The 25,320-nt window shown below is 40.5% G+C and overlaps 1 protein-coding gene across 1 annotated transcript in view; it reads right to left on the reverse strand.

Moving 5' to 3' along the window:
* Positions 1 to 21,298, reverse strand: part of cntn4 (contactin 4) — a 222,764-nt gene extending 201,466 nt beyond the window's left edge. The window contains exon 1 of the mRNA XM_050038775.1: positions 20,925 to 21,298. The gene's annotated coding sequence lies outside the window, so the exon portion shown is untranslated. The remainder of the gene's footprint in view (positions 1 to 20,924) is intronic.
* Positions 21,299 to 25,320: the final 4,022 nt, after the last annotated feature.

Raw genomic sequence — 25,320 nt, forward strand, 5'->3', positions numbered from 1 at the left:
TGTCAAGTTAAAGCTTCCCTGATCAATATTTTTTATCAAATTAGAAAGGACCGACTCTCTGTCGGTTTGTCCGTCCGTTGCATATCTCCAGTACTGTTTATCTGAACTACATCACACTTTGCGGGTATACTGGGGGACCCAAAGAAGTACATGTCTAAATTTGATGTAATTTGGACACCTGACATGTTCAATATTGAAAAACTTTGAACAAACAAATGAACAGTGCTCTGTGCAGCAGCAGGGGCAGGCCTTTAGGGCCCTGCGGACTGAGTCGAGCATGTCGTCTATGACGGGCATTTACAGGTTCATTGACTGCAATTCAATTTTGCTAGGTGCTGGATAAACTATCATTACAACCAAACTCATCCTCACTTCCCGAAGTCAATAAGCATGAGGAGGCAGCCTACAGAAACAGCACCACCCTGCCATTGCATCTCAAACTGTGTAAGTTTGTCATGCAGGTGTATTGCTCAGGAACCAAGGAAGCACCATGTCGAGCGTGAATTTGTATGAGCAGTTCTCGAGGAAGCAGCAGCTGCAGCCTAACAAAGGCCAAGCAATCAGCCCAACAGGCATGATTTGAACGGACAATGCACTAGCATTAACAATTCCAAAATTGAGTATGCGTAAAGTAAAAGGAGTTCCTCACAGTGAGTTATCACCTGAAGCTGCAGTTCCCCTCATCTCTGCAGAGTGTTCAATCACACCAACCCAATCTCGAGAAACATTTTGGCATTGTGCAATCCTGCAAACCATGTATATGCTACATTTGAAAGTAATTGTGTAGCAAAACATTGAAGCTTTACGTTTTAACGTTGCTGTGGTTAATGTGTGGATTGGTCAAACCTCAAAAAATCACTTGGTGACGGTTAAAAAATGATAATGTTTTGCCTTAAAGCAGCTGTGAGGAACTTTTTACCATTAATAAAACTGTCCCTAGTTCGTATCACCCCCCCTTGAGGATCCGCATATTTATTTGAACCCAACAGCGACAAAAAAAGCCTTTCTCTATATGGCTATTTAGCGTAGACTCGCGCGGGTTGGACACAGCGGAAGTCAGCAAACCAGAATACGGCACCCAAGGCGGAAATGATTCTACTCAATCGGCCCGCAGTCATTAAACCACAGAAGAAGAAGGAGCCGTGTTTACAGAGAGTGTTCTCCAAGTAAGCGGTAAACAGCAGGCATTGCTGAACACATAACAGTTTTACTAGATGTATCTATAAGGACTTGGTTGTACTTTTGATGTCATGGCGGATAAAGAAGGAGCACCATCTAAAAGAAAAAGAACAGAAGAAGGCTAAACGGGACAGTGATAGGGCTCGAGCCCAAACGCGTGTAAACCTCGGTCGGGCATTCACCAAGTGGATAGAGCTGAGAGAATTGAAAGTTTTTAAAACTGATCCCGAGTTGGCCCTTTTCCTAATCGACAGGTATGTTATTTTTGTTTTTATTTAGAGAATATACAGCAACTTGTTAGACGTTGTTTCACTTCAATATATGACGACATGGAAGTTATAAGCAAGCTAAGTTAAATGTAGCTGATGTGAACCGCTTTTGTCTAGTACAACAAACGCCACAACATTATCTGTGACTGTGACCATGAACACAAATATACAGCAGGCAGTTGTCCTCAGTTTATAAGAAATTCAGAGCTACACCAGAACATTTATGAACAGGTCTTACTTTATTACTAACTTCTGTAACGTTAGCATGTTTCCACTAATTACTTGGACTGACTCCCCTCTGGAAATGCTGTGATGTCCCTCTGAAAACCAACTGCTTTCCGTGGCACTATTCCCACTGGAAAAACAGCAACAAGACGCTACCTAAAACAAAAGTTTGGTTCCGAAAAAGCTGCCGTAAACACAGTGATGATTGGCTAAAAACAGCCATTTTTGTTGTTTGTTGGTCTCAAACAGTGGACTGCAGTGCCATGCAGCACAGCAGGCATCTTGTCTAGCTGACACTAGCAACCAAGCACACTCTTTGAGACTGGTTCCCATTCTGTCTTCTACCTACAATTAAGTGGTCTCTTTTAATCATGACCCCTCTCCCTAACTTTAATCAAGCAGTTCATAATATAACAATCTTTTTGAAATGTTACTATGGGTTAGTTTGGAAGGCATAGACATCTATCGTGTCATTGAGATATGAGGAAATATTGGACAACACTGTCACTTGATGCAGTTAATACATTGATCTGTATCTGTGTGGCATGTTGGAGCCTGGTCAGGGTGCAAAATCCCATTAGAGGGCACTGCATGCACTCATAGAACTGGAGTTACTGTTGGAAGGCACTTTTCTACTACTATTTTTGTTTAGGTCTGTTTTTACAGTATCAGAGGCTTGCTTTGGCACCCTCCACGCCTTTCAACTCAACCTGATAAAGCACCCAGGCAGCTAAAGATAACACAGTACTGAGAGCCTCACAAACTTGCTCGTGCCTATTGCTGCTGTAATCTATTTAGTTACTTGATGCCAGGAAAATGGAAGTTGATATATGTTCTGGCTATACAGAGCATATCCAGCTGTGCTGTGTTAACGAAGGCACTGTCTAGGTTTACAAGGCTTGCTAGTGCTTGTAATGGTGCAACTATGACACAAATTATGACACATTTCCTCTTACACTCATTTGCAAGGGCAATTTTCAAGGCACTTAACAAGCAAAAGCAGTGATGACACAAGGAAAATAAAAACAAGGCTGACACTCCGTAACTGTAGTGATACTCTGACCCACAAATAACTGGATTAATTCTGCTGTTAACGTGAAGTAGAGTGATTAAAAACTAGCAAAAAAAAGACAAAAGGATTAAAGCATTCTCTCCACTGCTACTGTAGTATTAAATAACAGTAGTACTACTATTACTACAATACCACTAATAGTGCAGGCTGTTCTCATGCACTCTTCGTACATATACCTACAAAAAGTAATGCACCACAATTTGTATATAACGTTGGTATATTCGTATATAAAGTAGTATTAAGACCAAAAGTCCGTGTAAGGAGGCAGGTTGGGGCAGTGGATGGCTCTAAGAAACACAGAACGTTCCCCCAGGAGACCGGTGTTTGGAACCGTGAAACCAAGAGAACTTTGAGTTATTTTAAGGTTCGTCATCACCATGTGTCTTTTCCTCAAACTAACCTACATACACACCAATCTTTGTATGAGGATATGCTCAGTGCTGCTACTGATACTATCCCTATTTCTATCAGTACTTTAACTAATGCTACTACAACCATGACTGCTGCCACTATTACTTCTGTTACTTCTACGTAGGCCTGTCGCGATATGCGATAAGTCGGTTAATTGCACAGTAAATTTAAAGGGAGACGGTAACTTTTCCGGCCGCAATTAATTGCCATATCCATGCGTGTTTGATTTCCTCGTCTCTCTCTCTCTCTCTGCCGTGCATCGTCTGGCAGCCAGGTGAGTTGGTTCATTAGCGTAATGAACAGAGGGAAACCTCTTGTCATTGAGTGTCTTTTTCTCTGTGGGGGAGGCGGGGCTATGGGCTACACACACAGACAGAGCAATCTTCGTGAGGGGGAGACGAGGCGGAGAAGAAAGTTGAGCATAAGAGAAAGACATGGAACTTGTTCCTAAACCAAATGCCACAGCCCCTGTCTGGGAGTGTTTTGGATTTAAACCAAATGACAGAGGGGAGCCCAGTAATTTGGACGAGCCAGTGAGCCGGGTTCATTCTAAAACCATCTCAACAAAAAGAGCTTAACTGCAGGTGTGCTTAACTGCACACCTGAGAGTGAGAGACTGACTATCTGTCTATTTTTTTTTTTTTGTATTTATAAGGTCTTTATTTATTTATTTTTTTACATGTTATTTCGGATATTTAAATTTTCTTTTTTTGCATTTCTAAATATTCTTGTCAAATAAATGTTTATTTCTCTTTAAAAGGGTGTACTTGCATCATTATGCCTTTATTATCATTATTTAAGTTTAAAAAATGGTCTAAAAACAACAAAATTTCAACAATAATAAAAATGGTCTTAAAAGCACAATATTACACAATAATATCACTTATCGCAATAATTTCTGACGCAATTAATCGCCCAGCAAAATTTGTTATCATGACAGGCCTACTTCTACGGTTTATATAAAATGGCTGCTACTAGTTACAATGAACTTCTCACAGTACCACTACTACAAATACTAATAATACCAATAAACTAGAGACCATCTTGTAATAAGATCACTCCAGCTGCTCCACAGTGATCCATGACTTAAAACGAGTGTCAACCAGTGGCGTAAACTTCCAACTCCCCCTAATTCCAGTGTCCTTGTTGGACCACACCCATCTCCAATATCAGCCTATGTTGTGATCTCAACTAGACACTGGAAAAATTTGTGATGGCACCTTGGTTGTAGTATAGACTGTATGTACAGATGGACATCAGGACAGCTCCCCAAAAATGAAGCTAAAACTTGATCGCCCCCTGGTGGTTGGCTGAAGTATAAGTCATAACCCTGCCCCCTAGGGGATGGGACATGGGCCAAACTGAAAGATTAAAGGCACGTTTCTTTCATTTTAAGTAGTTCCTGTAATGCTGATGTTTATTCAAGTGTTCATTTTTGTTCAGTTGTGTGTCAGTCAGTGTGCTCGCAATCAATGGGGCTTGGTCAGACAGGTGCATAGACAGTAACTCCATACTGCAGAGATCTGGCTCCAAATGACATCACCACCCCAAGATGGTGGCAGCTGTATCTAAGATATTTTGGCTTCATTTCTGTACAGTGGGAGGAATTGGAGACACTTTGTCCATCTTTATACACATATAAACCATTGGTTATGACACAGTTGTGGTGGCACAATCTGTCCACACACAAGACCTACAGTAAGACATATAAACACCTGGCAAAGGATTCAGATCTGCTTCTGTGGTTTTTTTCTGCTACAATAGCCTTCTCCAAGACCACATTTTGCCGTGATGACACACACATACACAGACTCACAAGGTGAAAACAATACCAGGCTTTGTGACATTGTTGCAGCTGGTAAACAGTAATTATAATTCACAGATATTCACTTTTTGTAATGCTGATGCTCCCCTCAATCCATAATGCCATAAATCCCTTATTTGCAGTCGGGTTGAACACCACTCACCCATTCGATATTTAAAGGTAGAATAAACTGCAACTGCCTTTGGCAAAGATAAATGACTAATGATGCTTCAGGGTGTAAGGGGAGGATATAATCAATGTATTCAGTCAGTAACAAATTACCAGTAAATTGAAAGATTGATAGATTTTCGCCCATCATACACTTAACAGCTTAATTTAATTTTCCATGTACAAAATGAGGACAACAGGCGTAAGTGTACACGCAGGAAATTTTTGTACTTACACAGTAGTTCCAAGGTTATTCTGCTGAAAAGCTACTGAGACCCTCAATAGGAATTTGTAACCAAAAAGGATTCATAAAATGTATCGCTAACTGCAAAAGTTTTGAGCAGAACATTATTTGTTTCAAAATTACTCCTTCTTTATCTATCCTGCACCATAGACAGGAAAAAAAATTGTTCAGTAGTTCCACTTGAGATCAGTGAACTGTTTGCCGCCCAAAATTTGGTGATGCTGAGAACAGTCCAGAATCGATCTATTGCAAAAGCTTGTTCCAAGAGGAAACTGATGTCTTTGTGTAGGAGGTGCAGAATCACACCTTGAATTAAATTAGCTTGGGAGGAGATAACACGTTTGGTTAATGTACTGCACTGGTCCTAGGAGATCCATCGTCCAGTGTTCAATGATATCAGGGCGAAAAGCCAAACAGAAGCAGCAGTGATCGAAGGGACAGCTCAGCAGTAATAGAGGTGTATCTACCAGTGGGTTTCTAACATCTGTTGTGGATGCAGCCACTTTTATGACCCTATAGTACTGTGGCATGTACGAATTGCTTTATGTTTGGATGACAATGACACCACAACCACATAGTTGTAGAGTTATTTCAAGTCAAACTGGTTAACATTCACTAACAGAGTAGGGAAGCCTTTGAATGAAATGTGATTCATGCTCACATGCTGTGCAAATAGCACAAATCAAAGTCTTTTTCTGCAGTTCTCCTCCATGTGAGATCACGACAATAGAATTCAAACTAAACATATTACACACACATGTTAATGTATTTGAGATCACCATGGAAATGTGACGCAGAGGGAGCTGTTTACTTACAAGAGCAACTGATATCTTTAGGGCTGTGGCTAGGGCTGGGCGATAAAACAATACTGAGAATTATCTCAATATAGGTTTCCCAGTATAGATATAATAAATGTTCCATAAATCCTCCATATGATTAAATCACCCATATGCACATAGAGCGGAGCGACAATGCACCTTAAATGCCAGTTTCTTTCCACCCGCCATTAACCCGAAGAACAAAAAGCACGAGTAGCAGCAGTAGTAGAAGAAGAAGACAAGACTGGCCACTAATGCACAACATTATAACGGTAATGTATAATGGTTACGTTATAATGTTACAAATACAATCGACACACAAAGTTTTTTTTACTATGACTGTTCTGACCATGGAGAACAGCACTAGGCCACCCCACAATTGAATTCACCACATAACCTTAGCTACAGTAGCTGTATAGTCGACTCATTTGATGCTAATGGCAAGTTAGCAAGTTAACGTGACTGAAGCGGCTATTTTATTACAATACTGTACGTCACAACATGACTAAAGAAAATGGGAAATACATTTCCTTGTCTGTAAACATGATGTCTGCCTCAGTCATAGATAAACTGTCGACGGTAATACTTGACCCCACGTTACTACACAACGTCATCAACGTCTGTCTTCTGTTATTGTTCTGACAGAGAAACAGAAGAAATGACATATTATGGGTGTAAAACTTGTACAGCAACTCCTGACCCAACTGAGATTTTTGTCTATTTATTTTTTTTCCACAGTCAGTTAAAAAAACCCTTACAGTTTGTTTTAAATGATTGGTACAAAGACATGGTTTTGACTAGAATCAAGATTTCTTTGTCTGTTTTTATTTGTTGAAGGTTTTTCTTTTTATTATAATTGTTTTGAATCTACCTCAGAATTGTTAAGTGTTGGCTGTTTGGCAAATGTGTTCTTGTTCTGACAATAAACAATCAAGTATTGAACTCAGGAGCAAAAATCAGCCTATATACGAGATATGAGAGTCTCAAATAGCTTATTTTGTCTCTCCAACAGTCTGTAAAACAAATATTTGGTGTTTTCCTATGGTATGACACTAAGATAGGAAAGCAAATAATCATGTCTCCGGCCTTTTTTTTTATTTAAATAAATAAACACTTGATCAATGATCATCATTTTTCTATCAATCAGCTGGCATATTATGCATTTCAGCACCACAGATCTTTTCTTTTTCCTTTTAAAGAGCAACTCAGCAACTCCTATCTCAGCTTTGATCACCAACCCTGAGTACATTTAATTAGAAAGAGACTTACTGTAGTTGTTGCAGCTCAGATCTTTGCAGATACTAAGCTACATGCAGTGAGGGATGAGATACCAAAGCAGTCGGTAAAGATTACTGTATCTCTAAGGGAAACCTAAGTATACACGGTGTACAAGGACCTGCATGAATGTGGTCTCAAAAGGAAAATTTTTACCTACATTACAAGGGCAACGCTGAGTGTTGTCCTTTCCACGATCTCTGTGTAGAGTAGAACATTGACGAGTAATGAGCACGCTTTTTTTCTGTGGAGGGTTAACCTTAACTTGAAGTTTACATAAAGTCTAACAGACTGTAGACCTAAAAGCCAGAGGTATATAAAGAATCCCTGACCACGCTGTTGCTGGGTCTTTCTAGATGGTTTTCCAAGTATGCAGAATAAATGGCTGTGCTTCGCATTCACATTGTTCTCCTTGACACAAATGGCACCCATTAATATTTCAACTACAGTTCATTTCTAGGATATGATGCTGGATCATGAGCTGACATTTTTGGTTGGTTGCTTGTGCAAACAAAGATTCATGACATGCAAACTGAAAAATTAAAAGCAAATGAAGAAACTGCATGGACTTGGTCATCTAAGGTCTTGGAAGAAGGCAATCAACCCAGCGTAGTTATCAGAAACAAATATTGGCATTGTACATTAATGCAAATCACAGATTTGTAACATTTGTTTGTTTCATATATATCATATCAACAGTTCTGATTACATGTATATAAGCTGACTTTGTCATCGGGAGAGGGCGGGGATAGTGGATGGCTTGACACCTAAGCAAGATGGCTGCCAAGCTGCAGACCACTGTCGACCACATTCTCGGAACCCATCGGCTGTATTCGGCGTCTGACTTCCGGCAGACGGCGATACAGCCTCTGGGGGCAGACCCCTGATTTCTTGGCATTCCAGTTTGATTTGGGCGGAGGAGGCGAATTTCCGTTTCCGGCTTCCGTTTATATATAAGTAAATATGCTGAACCATTGCGATGGATTCAGAGTTTGCAGTGACGCCAATTATGTTCCACCTCGTTAGTTCACCGCACGAACCGTTTAACCTGGCAACAACTGCAGCTGGCTCAAACGTGATTGGTCAATATCACGCAGACTACAAACAGCCTACAACCGGAAACCAGGGCTCTTCCACTCTTCTTCCAGAGGCAAGATCTCCGGGGTTTGCCTACAGACTCTACATTCACTGAATGTAGAGTTTGTATATAGAGACTACTGTCGACCACCATTCGAGACTCCACTGTGTTCAAACAATACTGGTTGTTTTTAGGGACCAGCTGCTGCTTTTCCAGTGGCTTTTGTGCCCCCAAACATGGGTATTTTAAGCCCAAAACATGATCTTGCCTATCCATAACCAAGTGGCTTTAGTGCCTAAATATAACGACACATTAACAACAGCTTTGTAAGAAATGTAAAGTTCCTACGTATGCACTACATAATAATGTACAAATGTAACATATCTGTGTGTGCAGAAATGTACAATGTGCCCAGATCTTTTCTGCTGATTGGGTTGAAGAGGAACAGAGCAATAAACAGGAAACACAGGAGTTGATGTTCTGATTTATGTTTACAACCTTGATGTTAGCTGCTTGTTTGCAGTCCACTAACTGTAGCAAACCTTTTTTGTCTGTCTATACAACATTCATTCCACCAAATCATTGAAAGTTTACACTCATCACCTTTTGCTATCTACTTGGTTGAAATAATTAAGTCTAGGTATAACAAGGGCTGATAATATAGCTGAGGCATAGTAGCAATGCCAGTAACATCATTTCATCAATGCAATAGAGATGCTCTCCATAAGATGCTATTTAGATCCCAGTCCTAGCACGGCCTTTCAGGCTGATTTTTATCAATAAAGACCATTCAAATCAGAGATGAAATCAATTATATTCCCCCAGGGGTCCAAACAGGGGCAGTTTACTGTGACAGACCTAGAGCACAACTGTGTACCCGCCAGACTGCTGTTGTGGGTGGCACTTTCACTTGGAGAGTGACTTCTCCAAACTATATCACCCTACCACATCTCAAGTGCCAGTCCAATGTTGAGAACTCATCTAAAGAAAAACTGAACTCATGCTTGAGCTATGGAACTTATTGTAAGAGAAAAACTTGAATTTGGTTCCAGTAAACAAGTCTTGACCACTGCGGACAGGGCACTCTATATTTTGCTCTTTAAAGATTTTGTGAAAGTTTTCCTTGTTCCAGGCCACTTGAGGAAAAACATAAATATAGGGGCAGCGTTTTGTTCTCATCCAAACAGAGTATCAATCACCATCCAAGATCCCAGAAATCTGTCAAATATTTGAAAACCATTTTATGTTATACAATAATGACACATAAAGACCTTTCGGTGATAAAATGTAAAATCTGTGTGCACTCGACTGAAAGTTGTATACCATATAGTGTACAGTAAAAAAGAGCAATATAAAGCCCAAATACAACATGTCTGCACTGCGTTCACTGCAGCTGAATGAATACATTCTGACATCAGGTATGTGTTTTATTGAGGAGAAATGCTTATACCTACTGTATGTTTCTAGATATCCACATAGTGCCTGACAAGTCAAAATTAAACTGACTAACCCAGATTTAAAATTGTTGTATGGAAGCATTTTGAACATGTTGTTGCAGCTGGCACAAAACTAGTTGAGTAAGCACAGAACACCACTAACTATATTATTTGTTTATCTTGTTTTTAAAACAAGAATTTCTAATCAATCATGTATTTGTCACGTGAAATCATAAAAGGTACAACTTTAGTAAAACACAATCCCGTGAGCCCTTTCAACTTGTGCACTGTTATTTAGTCCATTTTTGCCTCGTTTCCTGCTCTTCTTACATTGTTCCTTGCTGCTTTATGATTGTCTCCAGACTGGCTGCAGTGTGTTTATGGCATCCCAGATGGTTCTGGTTATCCATGGTTTCTGGTTGTGGAATGATTTAACTCTACTTCTGGGTACAATAGCTTCTGTCATTTTACAAATTAAATCCACCACAGACTCAATAAATGCATTTATGTCATTGGTGGCGTCGACAGCGGTGTTCTGGAATATGCTTCAGAATGACTTGCTCCATCTCTTGCATCCCTGGTGGGATGCGTCCTAGTTTGTTTCCATATCTTGACCTAAACAACATGGCCACATGGTTGCTCTTATCGAGCACAGGCAGTGACTCTGCTACGCAGCAACCTCTTACCAGTGAACAGCAGTCATCCAGAGTGTTTATTCCCTATGTGGCACAGGGTGAGCAGGAATAGGACAGCACCTCACACTCCCACTGTCACACCAGTCCTAATTCTCCGTAAAGCACACAAAAGAGTCCTCTCCTTCGTCAAATCAGCATATAGAAAAAGAGTCACATGGCTGAATGGCGCTACCCAAAATTTAGCTGAGTTTCCTGAAACAAAGGATATCACAGTTTCTGATATTCCATTGGAAACTGATGTGGCATAAAGGTCTTCCAGTTTTTTTTTATTCAATGCTTGTGCAATGGCTAATGGGATGCTAGTTCAGCTAGTGCCCATCATGTCCACGTCTTCTCATGTTTACATTTGAAAATTTCGACCAAACCAGCTAGCAGAGTTAGCAGAAGGAGAGTTTACAGACTGGTGAGTTTATTTCTTTATTCCGATAAGCAACTCACATCCACAGCCAACCATACTTCCAAAATAGATATAAGAGAGTAAATTTAGCCCAAAAAATTAGCGAAGCTGGAAATGTCTGCGCTACGTCATAGAATACATGATAATTTGAGTTATGCTCAATAATTCAGCCTTGTATAATGAGATCAGACCTCATCCAAAGTTAGGCAGTAACAATTTCAAAAACAAATGATGTATATACGTTTTTCAAAAAGAAAAATTTGAGGTAAAAGAAGAAGTGAGGTGAATCACAAAGCCACACAGTGTATACAGATGCACTGATGACCCAACCTGGGGCGCCGAAAAGGGGGGAAAAAGGAGAAGGATTCTAGGGGCCTATGATTAAGAGGGGCCCAGAGAGGCCCCTAATAAAATTATAATACTGACAAAAAATAAAAGGACACTAAGTTATTAACTAACTTATAATCACAAATATATTTTATTTACAATGTACTGGTAACAATAACTTTATTTGTTTTGGAAACATTAACACTCCCCCTCTCTATTTACGTAAAATGGTTCAGTCCGACTGGATCAGCTGCAGTGCGCCGGTAATTTGTCACAGACAGCGGGTAAGGAGGCGGAGATGGCAATATGCCTCAAAAATCAGGTAGCCAAAAACGGAAAGAAAGGAAGCTAAGAGAGGAGAAAGAAGCAAAGGGTCGACAGTATGTCACCCAGTATTTCAAAAAGCAAGGTGGGTTTGTTAGTGGTTCATGTGGTGGAAAGTTATGGAATATTAACTTTGTCCCTGGTCTATAAGCAGCTTATAGACCAGGGACAAAGTTAATATTCAGAAGAAGGTGATCATTTTAGTTAGGATGAGCAAGCAAACAACTTTTTTTTTTTTTTTTTTTGCTGAGCAAAAAAAAAAAAAAAAAAGTCCAAAAAAGTTAATAACTTACAAATTATGGCGAAATGGTAGTTTCTTGCAACCCTAGAATTGAGATAAAAATATTCACAAACAAAAAACACTTCTGGTTGCTGATAAGTAGTGTTTAACTTTTGATTTAACACTAAAATTAAAACCCTCGGCGCGCACTGCAGCGCAAGTAGACAGATCCGCGACTCAGAGCAGCATGTGTCACTGACACCAGACTCAGAGCACAGCGGACCGGTGGAAAATGTCACCAACAGCATATTATCTTACATCAATAAAATCTATTTTATCATTATTTTGAGTCACATTGTTGAAAGAATTTAGTTGTCTGTGTTCAAGCAGGATAATAGGTCTCCATTCATTGCACGTCGGACTTTCTATTTCCTTTTCGGAGATGGTGTTGCGTTCAAGGTCCCCCCAAAAAACGGGAGAAAAAAAAAAGGCAGAATATTAGATTTTTTTATTTTCACAATCGAATCCCATGCCATTGAACGAAGCTTCGAAGCTTAGAATTTTTTGGGTTAGCCCTATAACGTACACTCTACAGAGCCAGGTCCAGGATCCTCTTCAAGTTTGTCAGGGAGGAATGTGGAAGTGGAGGAAGAGATTGTTCTTTTTTCACAAATGTGGGAATGATAGTCAAAAATACCATCAAAATGCATAGTTTTATGTAAAATAGCATCAGAAATTATCGGCAGCCTACCAGCCGGCTATGTAGAAGGCCTAGTAAAAATTCTTTTCATGGGGCCCAAAATCCCTGGCAGCGTCCCTGGACCCAGCAACCATGTCAAGGCTAAGGAGAGTGGGCTTGATTGAGCTTCTTTGTATGTGGACATGTGATTATCTGACGCAAATTACCACAGTTTTGAGGCTGAATGAATCTGCATTTCTTATCTAATCCAAAATGAATAGTGTTCCATTCCACAGCCAAGCCAATAGGCATTATCTTGTTCCTTATTCTTATTGTCCTTGGTTTAAATGGATGAAGCAGCTAATTGCACTTTGAAACAATGACTACAGAATCGCATTTATCTGAACCACAGACATCTGAAATGGTCTGCTAAACAAACAGTGCCTTTCTGGAATGCCTAATTATTTCATCTGAGACGGAGATGAGTTTTTGAATACCTGCATGTTGCATCATCTGCAGTTCTCTCCAAACTTACGTCACATGAATAGGATGTTCTTTCTAGATGCTGAAAGCCATTAGCGACTTTTTTTCTCTGAATTTTGAAAAGTATTTAAGAGACTTCAATCAACAACTAAATGCAAGTGATGATAATGATGGCAGACGCCACATCATAATTTCCTCATTTAATAATTAGAACACATCCATTGAGCAGCTTCAACATGCGTCCACTAACTAATCGGCATAATACCAAATTCTTATTCAAAATCTGCGTTGCAGCAAATAATTCATCTGCTGTAATATTGTTTGTGAATGTGGGTAAAAGAGCCTCGTCATGTAGCATTAACTGATAAGTTAAATTCAAAGCCTTAATATTAATGTCAGTGCACACTGGCATCCAAATATGGCCTTCTGGTTGTCTTTTAATATTCTCCAGAGGCATTTGGCACCATGAAGGTGCCCTTGAGCAAGACACTTCAGACTAGTGGTGCTCAGCAGCACATGGGTTTGTGTGTGTGTGTAACATTATACTACTCAGGAATGTCACTTTATCTTTGGATACATAAAGGTAAAACTGTATGCGTTTTTATCAAGAGACTCTTTGGATGATAAAATCATTAATTAAAATCTGCTGCTGTTCATGTGTAAAGCTTCGGACCAGTAATTTCACAGTAGTGTGGTTGTGTGTGTAAAACTGGCGCTAACAAGAATCAAAATATTTAGCTGATGGGAGAAATCTGAGAAGAAACACACTCTCCACCATCTTAAAATAAAAAATGTGTCACCTATGTTTCAGTATCTCATTTCTTGAGCAGCTTATTTAACCAATTCCAATATGCCTGCGTATTAATAACAAGCCTGAATGTGATATTTGTTATTGATTCTGCCTAATATATTTCATTAAGGCAGCAGCCATTGTGTTGGAGGACTGCATGAAAATAAAAACAGTATGCGGGTGGAAAAAGCTATTCACAAGTAGTGAAACACATACTATATATAAATTTCATAATTTCAGGCCCTGTGTAATATGTCTGTGACTCTTGTGACTTTCCAGTGAGTTTAATGTACATTACATACTTGAAATGAATTTTTTATCAATATGTTATTTTAAAAATATTTCTTCGTGACTAGTATTCAGCAAGTTACCAGAAGAAAATGTTGGCATTATATGTTTATGCAAACCACAAACAAAATCAATCGGTACGTTTCATATGTATCATATCAGCGTTTCTAAAGTGACATAACACACCAGCTGACTTTGTCATCAGGAAGTGGAGGGGATGGTGGATGGCGTGTCACTTCAGTGAGACACCTGCCAAGCTACAGACCATTGTTCTCGACCAACAAACAAGAAAAACGGTTGTATTTTTGTGAGTCATTGCTGTGTTTTCACTCCAGCGCTACTTAAGGCACCAAACATGGGTGTTTTGTAGCGACCTGTCGTGTTTCCAAGGGCTGTGAGGCACTAAATGTGGCCATTTTGTAGCAATCATCTCTGTTTTTCTACCTGATTTTTAGGCACTTAAAGTGGGTGTTTGATAGCAAGCCATTGTTGTTTCAGCAGCTTTTTAAGCACCAAATGTGAGTGTTTTGAAGTGACCCATTGCTGTCTTTTCAGCTGCCTTTTAGGTAACAATCATGGTCGTTTCATGCAACTGGTCACTGTTCCTCCAGTGGGGATGTTGCTACAGTTGTTGTTGTTTTTTTTACCGTGACATAGCTGCTTTATGAAAAGCAGCTAGTATCTGTAAATTTCTACTATTAAAATGGACTCCAGCTATTTATTATTGCACTGAGGATATCCTGGTTTGAGTCTTAAGCCCTAAAATCTATGAAATCTACCCATGTTGCAACTCCATAGCATTTTTCATTAGACCCCCACCCCCTAACCCTACCCCATTCTTCTCCCAAATGCTCATGTCTTTAACCCCAAACTCATGATAATGGCATCATCCAGGTTGGAGTACACTTTAAAGCTTCTGGACTGCATGAATTCATAAATTACAACATGCTGCCAGTGCCAGCACAAGATGTTTTAACAATACACAGACTAATCAAAATGTCATTTGAAGAAGTAGTGTTTCATTTATAATTTCATTGTTATTTGTGCCAGGTTCTTTGTTAAATCTAAAAGGAAAAAGACAAAATCACTTCTGGTTAATAAAAAAATATTCACTCACAGAAATAATAGAACATTTGTCTAACCACCATGGATAATATGACCTCGCTATTTCGCCTTCATTTCCATCTCTTGTCCTAATTTACTCTTTTCACTCAAAATAATCCTCTTCCTCTTTCAACATAATCAACAAACACTGTTTAGTCTGATGCTCCAGTTTCTTTGTGTGTCCCAAAAGCTCCTGATAAGGAAGATGCACAAAGATTTTGTAGTTTTAAAGGAAATACAAGGACAAGCAGTTTATATATGTAAATTATGTTGTGTTGTTTGGCATGTAACTCAAGGTATAATGCGATATCATCATAGGGCACTGTATGAGCTATAATAACAATGAGCATTTTTGTTTTCCAAGCATAAAGAAATGTAAGACATGTAGTTCAGTTTTTGTAAGCATGAAAATTCTCCCCAAAAAACTTCATGATCCAACCGGAGAAAGCTTGTATTTTGTAAAGGCTGCTTGTATTTTATCAACAGTTATCAATAGACAGCAACACAGTGTTCAGGGTATATTTGTAACATTCTTTTTGAGTCATCTCAGTCGGCCTATTCAGTCCTTTAATCTCTATTCAGACAAAGAAAATAACAATGCCCTGTGGGGAATGCAGTTTGATCGACTGGTTATATTGTACTAAATGAGAGAGGAAAGATGGCTCTCACATAAGAGCCACACCCAGTGGAGCACAATACACCTCTGAAAATATGCTACTGTGGATCTTCAGAAACAACAAATCCACTCTCAGACGTGGTGTATTATCTAGAACCATGAACCTGGTCTCATTCTGAGTTTGCTTGGAAAGAAAATGTTTGCAGGCCTTATGTAAGTACATTCAATAATGCAGCACCGCTAGCGCTCAGATCCCTCCCCCGAAGTTGGTTGCTGTGTGGCGATGCTCTTATTAAGCACTCAATTAAAGCCATTCCCAAGGAGAGGCAGTGTACAACAATGTTTGAATTAGGAAACGTTGCAGTCTCAGACAGTCTGTGAAGACTTACCCCAAAGGACAGCGGTGCCTTGAAACCAAAGGCATAGAAGTGACAGAGCATCATGAAGCATCGCTAAAGCAGAGAAATTATTCTAATATGATTGGATTACAAATAGGGCATTTACAGAACCAATGAGACTAGATAAATAGAGCAGGAAATGGAGCTGTCTCAATGAGCCGTCTTGGATCTTTTTCCTCCTTCAATCTAAATATTAAAAATGAACAGAGAGATGGGACTCGGTAAACAACACTGAGGAGCTCTGCTGTATTATAGTCAAGTGTACTTATTCCTGGCAGTTGTGTCAGGGCTCCCAATTCACAGCCGTGCGCTCACAGCTGCTTTTGATGGTGAAGATTGGACATACTTTTGTAAAAAATTACACTTATTCATGACCTTCCTTTAACTGAATTAGACAACAATCTTTCATCCCCTTAGAAGTAAAGTATGGTGGGAGGAAGATTTTGTATGCAGATAAAAGATTTGTTTCAATGAAATCCAGCCTGTGTCGGGCAGGGAAACATCAAACTGAAGGAAACTCATTTAGAGAAGCTGCCTTTTGAAGGTTTTTTTTTTTCTTTTTGCTGTAATTGTATTTTGTTAGCAGAAGTAGTTCCCAAAAAAGAAACCGAAATTCACAAAACGGTATCAGGGAGCCTTACAGTGAGTCCTCCACATTATTTTTTACTTTCCTTCCATCTTTTCCTGACTCTATGAGCCACTCTGATAGAGTGAAAACAAAATTCATCTTTTTCTGTATCGGCTTGATGGCATGCTGACACTTCTGGAATACAGCCTAATTGTGACTATCATACCTTTTTAGAGTTAGGCGAAGGAATAAACGTGTACTTTTCCAGTTTCCTGCTTGACAGGCGAGATTTCTTCACCACTCGCAGCTCAGCTTGTCAAACAACTCTATTATGCCAGATTCAAACAAGTAATGCACGGCATACATAAAACCACACTGCACTCCGGTAAAGTGGTATCAGGGGTCTGCAGCTTCCTCATCCATTATGGGGTTGTGGAAAATCTCACGGCGCTGTTTACTTTGAAAATCCAGCAGAGTGAAGCACAAAAAAAAGAAAATATACAATAGTGCTAGACAACTAACACCAGGCGTTTGCTTTTATTTGTTGCTTGGTGCCGTGTTTATCTCTGACACGTGATTTTAAACTGATCAGCAAGGCGGTCGCATAAATGCACACTTCATTGTCTGTTAGAGTGGATGCAAGGATGATGGACATTTGACAGCAGCAGAGGAAAGAAAAACTTTTTTTTTTTCATGAAATACTGTTTACAAGGATTGAACTTTGTTCTCATGATTAATCGATTAGTTGTCAACTAATAATCCTCAACTAATTTGATAATCAAAATGTTTAGGAAACCTTTTACGGGAAAAAAGACTAAATTCTCTGATCCAAGCTTTCTAAATTTGAATATTTTCTGGTTCTTTCACTCCTCTATGACAGCAAACTGAATTTTTTGGGTCGTAAACAAAACAAGACATTTGAGGATGTCACCTTGGGCTTTGGGAAACAATAATCAACATTTTTTACCACTTCCTGCCATTTTACAGCCCAAACAACTCATCGATTACTCAAAAAAATAATCGACAGATTGATTGACGATGGAAATGTTAGGTGCAGCCCTATAAGATTAATCAGCGGATTATCTTCTATATAAATCGATCAATAATTTTGTCTAGAAAATGTTCGAAAATAGTAAAAAAAAAAAAAATCACAGTTTCCCAGAGATAAAAATGACAGATTCTAATTAGTGAGGAAAACAGTTAGTTTATCAGCAAGAAACTAAGAGCACAAATCTTTACAATGAAGAAAATAAAACCAGAGAAGCTTTGCTTAAAAATGACTCAAATGATTGGCTGATTAAAAAAAAAAAAAAAAGTTGCCTATTCATTTTCTGATGACTCACTAATCGATGTTTTGCATATTGAAACCAACACTTTCAGATCTACCATATATTTTCACCTCTTCAGGCCTAAAATTTATATGTTAGCTTGAGAAGAATAAAACACAAGGCTCAACTGCTCCAAGGCCAATTATTACATTATTCTGAATGTAGTATTTTCCGATTAAGACATGGGGGATATGCCCATATTATTGGTTTAAATATCATTCTTTGGACATGTATACAGCACGTTGAGAATATTGGTCTCAATTACCTTGTCCGTCTACTGTAATTTTGTCATAGATACGTTACACTGTTATACACAAACCAACCAACCAACCAAAAGCCGGTATTTCTGATCAGACGGAGAAACACACCTACTTTTATATGTAACAGGTTTTCCGATATACCTGAACATTACAACGCCGATGTTTTCAAGAAGTTGGTTGAGGGGACTGAAATAGGGAGGCTGTGTTCGCACGGGTGAACAAGTCTGCCACCAATGGAAAACTTTAAAAAAAATCCTAACATAAGATACAGCCGTTTCGATTTTCCATATTTTCACGTGATAAACAACATGTTAGAGTACACACAGCTGCATGTAAACAGGAATACTAGTGGAATATTAATTTTCATTAGTCATGTAAACAGCTTATAGGAATATGGTCTTTTTTGGAATACTTTCATTAGTAACAATCCGTTAGAAAGGATTGTTCGGCCCAAGATGTAGACAAAGAGGTAGACAACAGCTGGAGGCAAGGTGAAAGATGAAGCAACAAGTCTTATCATCCCCTCCCTCTCCAACTCCCAGCCGGCCTCAGTTCAAACAACTGACAGACTGATGGTAAAACTATTATGATTAATGTGAAGTGTCCGTGTGGCCGTAATGACACCTTGTGACAAAACAAGTCCCTGTGAAGACTACTCCTGTATGTAATACAAGAAGGAAACAGCCACATGTAGAAACTTCTCTGTCATATCTCACACACACACACACACACACACACACACCAAAAAAAACACATTCTCCCTTTCTTCTGTTCCCTCAGCTAGCTTTCCTGGAGAGACATGAAATAAAAATGACCTTGATGAAACATTTCTTCGATACTTCCTGTGGAAACCAAGCAATGAAATTTTCATGCTGCGCCTCTAAAAGCACCTATCCCAGGATATTGTTAATGTCACTTCTGTGCTCCGTCACTTCTGACAGGCGTGTTGGCTTCCAGGACGTCAAAGGGGTCGTTAAAGGGCTGTTTTCCTGAAAGGTTGCATGCGGGCGGCCTGGGCCGCATGACGCAGCTCCTGGATATCATTAGATGCCAATCAACGTGGTAATTAAGCTTTAGTTTGAGCCTGTAGCATTGACATCTTCATCATATGCAAAGGTGGGAGTTAAATCTACTCCCTGCTCCCCAGACCTTAATTCAGCCATTTTTAACAATCTTAAATATTTATACTTGGATCTCAGGAGAGTCTCTTGTCTCAGGCTTTTGGGGGAGCTATCGACGCTCATGTTCACAAATCAAGACTGAGCTGTAGAATAATCTTCCTGGACACTTTTTAAGGTGAAGTTTTCTCTTCGCCCCCCCCTCCGCTAACCTTTAGAAGAAGTTCAGCACTTGTCAAATCAGATGAGAAGTCTATGCAACTGGATCACACACAGAGTTACTGGAGCTGCTCCTCAGTCAGGCGCAGACTTAATGGGGAATGAGCCAATACATCATCAGATAGATGCTCATTTGCAGCGTGATAACACAGCTCTGACAGGTGTTATCATCACACTGACACATTTTCCCTGTACCAGCCAGTTTATTGTTTTCCCTAGTGGGAAAAAAAAATTCTACAGGAATCACTTTTTGATATCATTTGAGGGAGCAGCTTTGGCAGAAGTTGGCACATCAGATGTGCTGAAGCTGCACAGATGCTCCTCTATTAAACATATTAAAGTAGGCTTACATGGCATTTGCTGGCCACCAGACTCCAGGCCCACAGGCTACCACTGGACAGTTAATATAGTGAGTGACAGATACACTGATAAACACCATCAGAGCAGTAGCTCAGCGGCTGATTCATTCTGATCTCATCAAACTGCCAACAAAAACACAATCTGAACTTTCATTTTGAATTAGTTTGGATAATCCTTAAAGTGCATAAATCAAGGTGGGTTTACCTTCAGCTACTCAAGACTTAATTTTAAAGATGTGAGCAGGGTGTGTTATGGTTGGAGCTCAAGTTTTCTCCGGTTTAATCCCGCGGTATCCAGGACTAGACTGGATTCTCGTGTCCACGATAGGTGGTCAGCAGTCGGCGGCGGGCAGCATAATCAGCAAAATCCGCAGGGATTATTCATGGGAGGGTCAACGCACGAGGATTACTAAACATCTGCACTGATCGGAGACACACACTCTCTCTCTCTCTCTCTCACACACACACACACACTCGCAGATTACTTTCCTTCCACCACCATGATAGTCCCACAACAAAGTAGACAGAGGCAAATGAGATCAGCGGAGGGTGAAATTCAGAGAAGGCAATCCCGGCTGCTGCTGCTGCTGCTGCCTCCCTACACAGCATCAGGGTTTTAATGTAATCTGTGAAAAGTTAGGATGTAGACTGAGCTTTATTTGGGTCTGAGCTGCCACTACTGCTGATCTGATGGCGATTTAACTTAAGAGATGCTTAAGTTACTATATGGGAAATGATGGATTAATAATAACAATAATAATAATAATCTTACCTGTCCTCACAGCAGTAAATGTCTCCGAGGAATTCACAGCCTCAGATTAATCCGTGTTTTATCACTATACAAAATTCTGCACACAGACATCACTGTCGAGTCGCGGCGACGCTCCCGGCCAAAAAATATCCGCCTGACTTGTGCGCAAAGATGCTGCTCTTTCTTTTGTGTGGCGTTACATTCGCGGGCTGTGCCGTGTCTGTGCAGCTCCACTACTGTACCTCCATCCCCGCCTCTCTCCTCTCTGTCTCTCTCAGTGTCAGAAGCACAAGTAGCTGACGGCGTGGCGTCTCGCAGGTTGCATATTGGAAAGTGAAGCCTTGGTGTGCTCACTCACTCCGATGCGTCAAGTGTCTCTCCCTCTTTTCCCCTCCCTCCCTGCCTCCCTGCCTGCCTGCCTGCGCGAACAGTGCTGGAGCGGAGCGGAGCGGGACGCACGCACACGCGGCCGGCCAAGAAAGAAAAGAGAGCGACGGAGGGAAGAGGAGGAAGAGAGAGCGCTGTCTTGTCTGTCTGCCCCGCCGACCAGCCTCCTCACTGCTCCGGCCATCCAAGCGGAACGGACTCCCTCCTCCTGCTACTACTACTCCTTCCTCACCTCCTACTCCTTCTCCTCCTCCTGATGCTGCTGCTGGGATGCCCAAGCAGTCTGGGTTGTTGATGGAACACATTGTATACCTTTCAGCTGCCCCGTTATACTGTGGTTAACAACCAGTTATAGCTCTGAACAGAGAAAAGAAAAGCACACATTCGATGTAAGTTATGTTTTTATTAAAAACATAATATAAAATATTGAAAATTTTGATGATAAACATGTTTTTGGCTCACTCTAATGTACTGTTGGCTACCTGAGTCCCCCAGCCTTCTTTAACAGTTCAAAAAAATACTTGTAGGGGAACTCCTCTGACCTCCTCTTACTCCGACCTCGTCACATATTGACGTTTGGTCATGGACTTTCCACGTCCACAAACGATGTGCAAGGTACCCTGGGTGAGTTGGTTGTTGAGGCTCACCGTGTCAAATTCTGCCTGTTACATGCATTGACTTCTGTCAAGATCCACTTCCGTTTTCACAGGGAATTTACGTCGGTACAACATCGAGAACTGACGTTTCTTTCCTTCAACAACAAAAGCACATGGTTAGATTTAAGAAAAAAGTACAGGGTTTGGCTTTATAATCTTGAGGGATGCAAACACCGCTCTCTCAGGTGAAAGTCAGTCAGCACATGGTTAGGTTTCGGGGAAAAAAAGGGGTTTGGCTTTAGAATCTTATGGGAAGCGAACACCGCTCTCTCAGGTCATATGATGCCATGAGGCCAAAAAAGACTTTCTCCCTTAGACTTACATTGTGAAAGATACATTTGTAATCAGTGGATACATTGCTTTTTTAAATGTCACAACCCCCCATGAAATAACTCATTTCACTGTCAGGATTTTATCCATTCGGTCTGATAACATTTAAAAATTCTTGAAGAACCGCGCAACTAGTCATTTTATACCCAATCAGGTTAGCGGAGGGCTAAACCCAAGGTCAGCTCAACACATTGTCACTCTGACCTCACATATCGACGTTTGGTCATGGACTTTCCACGTCCAGATACGACGTGCAAGGTAGGTGCGATGGTTGTTGACATTCTGGGATGCCATGTCAACTTCGTGCTTGTACATGCAATGTGTGTTCTCAAAATACATTTCTGGTTTCACAGGAAATGGACAGTTTGTATACAGTCTCTTTCAACATGGATGCACTATGTAGGTACAACACTGCAAATTGACTTTTTTTTTCTTCAACAACAAACGCACGTGGTTACATTTTGCCTACACACCCATATGATTAGGTTTTGGCAGGAAAAAAAGAACACGGTTTGGCTTTACAATCACATGGGAAGTGAACACCGGCCTCCCGGGGGAAAGTTGGCGGTTGTTGGACCCATCCACCTGCCTGCCCTACTCGGACTTTCGTGGCCTCAACTTTCATTGCTGTCCCACAGTGTTACCCCTGATGCTGCTAGGCTATGACTGGCAGCATATCATGCCGAAAGGACAAATTATTTCATGGGTGTCTAAGGCCAGAAGTCACTGACCAAGAGCCGGTTTTCAATGACTTCAGAGTGAGACCAGGTTGGTTGACTACTTGGCTGACAAAGTCTCTAGTGTGCTTGCTCTATCAGCAGAACAATGCAGAAGATCTGACAAATTTTATACCCCAGAAGTTGAACTTTATTGGCTTCGTGCCCCGCTGAGCAACTTTCCGAGAATGATCAGGGCCCCATCTCGAACGCTTTATCCAGTTGTCTTCATACTGTACATCCGTGGTTAGTGGTGAACCTAGATTCTGGGAGGCCCCAGGCAAAGAGGTCCTTCAAGATACTGACAGACAGTTATACTTAACAATACATGTGTGTCAGTTTTATGTATCTTACTGACTGTCCTACCTAAATGTATCAAGTTATACGGTGGCTCAAAGGGGCCCCACTCATGGGGTTTTTGGGAAATGGTGATGCTCTGTATAGTGCCTTTGTGGGAGGTTTAACAGGGGTTTATAGTTGTCATTTCAAAATGTGCCAATAAAAGCAACCTAACCAAAGTTGTCGAAAACTGAAGTTGGGCAGTGACTTCCAGCATCGGACACTGATTAAAAAAGCCGTCCTTTAGACAATGCATGTAATAGGCAGGAGTTGACACGATACCCCAGAACGTCAACAACCAATGCACCCAGGGTACCTTGCACGTCCATGACCAGACGTCGATATGTCATAAGGTCAGAGTGAGAATGTATTGAGCCTTTTCCCAAAATGCTGGGGGGGGGGCTAAACATTTTCCTGGTTTACCTCTCCTTATGATGGCCCCTTTTCATGGTCACCAGAGGGAGTTTTATGAAGTCTGATAAAAAAAATGCCTGAGGTGATGTCACTTGAGTCAGTGTCAGTTGGGTCTGCAGACTGAAAGTTTCAACATTAAACAAATCTGGGGGTGTGGAGTTAAAAAGAACTGAGCTTTCAGACCTCTGTAGACTCTCCTCATCTCTGCTTGAAGCTAGTGGCTCGAGGCTACATTTGCTGCTACTATCATAGCACACCCAAATTTCTGTCAGATCTGTTGGGCGCTGAGTTGCATTGTGGGTGATAGGTGCCAGGTTTTCATAAAGTTGAAGAAAGTATGGGAAAATAAGCCATGGGTCTTATTCACTAATGTGTACAGAAATTTCACACTACTGTAAAAATAATGGATGTATGTACCGTGAGGTCACCCATTGGTTTGTGGGCTCCCGTTTTGAAGCCTCAATTTCTTCATTTTGTCCGTCGCCATCTTGTTTTTTTTGGATTCAGAGGTGACCATATGTGGACAAGAGGCTGGTGCTGTGGAGGAGCGAGGGGTGGTTTTGACTGAGAGGCTGAGGACACTATCAGCAGACAGCCTTACTCAAAGCGGCCTACCCTTATTCATGCATGACTTTAAGCCATTATAAAATGTAAATGGGAGAGTTATAAAAAATAATAATAATTCAGCTCCCATACAGTTGTGATGAAGGGAGAAATTCAAAACCCTTTTTGTTCCAGGGCATTTTAACATCGATGTCTGTCGAGTTTGACTGGCTTCGGCAGCCAGCCTCAAGCAGCCATTTAAAGAACCTCAAAGCAGTATTTGGCACTCATGTGTTTGCTTCACATTTGAGCCCTGGAGACTGCTGCTTGGTGTGCACCGATTCAGATTTACAACATGTGTGCACTGATCAATTTTGTTCTTACCACTATGCTCATGTTAGTGAATTAGAATTATTATGAACTGACAAGCGTGTGCCCACTATTTACAACCAGCAAACTGCCATGCCCCCATTTCTCCATATAAAGGATACATCCCAGCCTGATCTGCTATTTTCCTCTGAAATGTCACTGTAGTGAGGAAACCAATGGTGGACAGAACTTGAACCTGAGAAGGTATCAGGTGAGAGTGCAATGTTTGATGACTTAGATACTGTTCCAGGAAATTACAGAGCTGCATTCCTCCTCTTGGCAGTAAGAAATAGCTGATGAGCCATTTATCACTCTATTCAAACATGTTATGTCGGTCTCTGAAGCTGCGCTCTCTCCTTAAGGCACTGGCTACAATATCTTCCAGCAAGGATAGATAACTTAATACCTGCTTGGAGGTAAAACTGAATATTTCATATTTATCAGTTTGTTAACAATTACCACTGGCTACATATGCGCAGTTTCATGACTAGAAATTGTAACATTTTAATATGGTCAACCTCATATACTCCACTGTAAGCAAGGCCAGGGACACTCACTTTTTATTGCTGAATAGTTCAATTTTGACACTAATTAATCAGAATGAAGGGGCTTTACTTACATCGGAATTTAGGCTAATACATTTGGCCAATGCATTAACATTAT

This window comes from Epinephelus moara, chromosome 24 (genome assembly GCF_006386435.1).
Source record: "Epinephelus moara isolate mb chromosome 24, YSFRI_EMoa_1.0, whole genome shotgun sequence".
Taxonomy (NCBI): Eukaryota; Metazoa; Chordata; class Actinopteri; order Perciformes; family Serranidae; genus Epinephelus; species Epinephelus moara.